The sequence below is a fragment of the Trachymyrmex septentrionalis genome, unplaced genomic scaffold, assembly GCF_001594115.1.
Source record: "Trachymyrmex septentrionalis isolate Tsep2-gDNA-1 unplaced genomic scaffold, Tsep1.0 scaffold6, whole genome shotgun sequence".
NCBI classification, from domain to species: Eukaryota; Metazoa; Arthropoda; class Insecta; order Hymenoptera; family Formicidae; genus Trachymyrmex; species Trachymyrmex septentrionalis.
In genome coordinates this window covers 2,234,099-2,236,073 of record NW_017305778.1, presented here as the reverse complement: position 1 = coordinate 2,236,073, position 1,975 = coordinate 2,234,099, and the positions used below count along the sequence as shown (strand labels likewise).

Below are 1,975 nucleotides of genomic sequence, written 5' to 3'. Positions count from 1 at the left end.
ATAAAATATAAATCTAAATTACATAAGTAACGCAAATTCCAAGATGGTGACATGAATTTAAATTTCAATCATGACGTTGTTTCCTCCCTTTATTCTTATTTTTATTCTTATTTCAATAACTACGTAACTATATTATTTTGACTCTCATTTCATCTCTGACTGTCGACATCACAAGACCTGTACATCGAGTCGCGAGAAATGCTTACATCTAAGTTAATAAAATTAAAATTCAGATTAATGATTTTAATAATTCTCTAATTGTTCGTTTTTTCTTTTGAATGACTACATAGCAAATCTAACAATTTGATGAGCAATGTGATTCTATTTTTTAACACAATGTATTTGACTCCGGTTTTACTTTATGTAAGTTTTATATCATTATTGTATAAGTTGATATATTGTTGATAATCATTTGGTTATTCATTACATAGTTAATTTGGCATTTGGATAAAGAAGAACGAGCTAAATTGTCGGGAATTACCATCTTGGAATTTGCGTTACTTCTGTAATTTAGATTTATATTTTATATTGATAAGGATCCAAATTGGAGGATCGAAACGTTTATATTTAATTCGTTTTGTTACATTCACACGAGAATAAAGTATTTTCTGTGTATCCGAACAGCTGATGTAGGCTTTGATGGGCTTTTTTATATTTTTTGCTAATAGATTCTTTCAAGCCTCATTTTATATATTTGTCTTTTTAATAATTTTGTATTCAGATCAAAATCTATAAAAAACATTATTCCTTTTATTTACTTTTTTAGGCACAAATTCTCTTTAACATCCTTCTTTCCCAAACGGGATATTCTCCGGTCTGTCCGATTGAGCTAACTTATGCCCTTTATAGCTATTTCGAGTCTTCCTTCTTTTCAGCGCGTACCGCGAGGTAATATAATTAATTATCCACAACCGCACCGCAGAAAGCGATGTCGAGACCGAAGCTATTTGCAGATTCACTTGATCGCTAAATAATGCAGCTGCTAGCCGAGCGAGCGAGAAATTCAGCCGAGAGGAGTTTGGCCTTATTCGAAGGCTAAATGTCTGCGCCATCGATCAGTCACATACTTCAGTTATATGGCTGATATTAAACGCTCCCTGCTGGTCCTCGGGATCCTATGTACAAAAATAATCACGGTCTCTATCATCTGCCGTCGTCTGCGTTAAACATGGTTATCGAAACAGCATTAAGATTTAATTTAACTTGACCCGACCGGGGCACCGGCTGCGACGCTTCGTTTCTTCCTGTCGACAGACGGGTAATGGCAAATCGAGAAGAGGCAAATCACTATCGCGCAGCAAACATCCGGGGGGAGACCCAATAAAAGAACGGTAGAAGAAGAGCTCTTCCTCTTCTCTTCCCTCCACAGTTTTTCTTTTTTTCTTTTTTTCTCACTCTCCCGTAATTCTCAAGCGGCGCACAAATTGGATCGGCATCGGAACGTCGTTATCGGCTGCCACCCTTTCTGTTTCTGCTTCGGTTTCTTTTGCTCAACTCGTCAAACTCGAGTTGTAGTTTCCCGTTGCGGCGAGAAGGGAATTTATGCGGATGGAAACCACGACGGTGTGCTCGACTTATTTCCAACCCTCGGAAACCTATGACCCGATAACCTTTTCCCCTCGCTACATCATTATTGTCGGAATCACTTTAAATTGGTAATGGTATAACTGTTATCCCACTCTAATATTTATTATAACGAGAAGAGCGAAGCCAATAAAGAATATAATATATAAATAAAGAAATTCAAATAAAGGAGATTCGCAATGTTTTTCTTAACGATGTAAGAAAATCCATTTGTTCGAGGAGAAATAGGAGAATGCTGATAATCTACATAAGAGTTAATTTTGCTTGATTAAATGCTGAGTTTAATTGAAAGTAATATGATCCAAGGTTAGAAAGTAACTTGTAACAAAGTTATAATTTTTTTTCAGTAACTTAACTTTGTTCTTTTTTCATCTATAACTATAACTGTATC

General features: G+C 35.6%; 1 protein-coding gene across 1 annotated transcript in view; it reads right to left on the bottom strand.

Annotated features, from left to right (window-relative positions):
- Nucleotides 1-1,975, bottom strand: part of LOC108752349 (transient receptor potential-gamma protein) — a 113,220-nt gene that overhangs the window by 30,607 nt on the left and 80,638 nt on the right. The window lies entirely within an intron of this gene.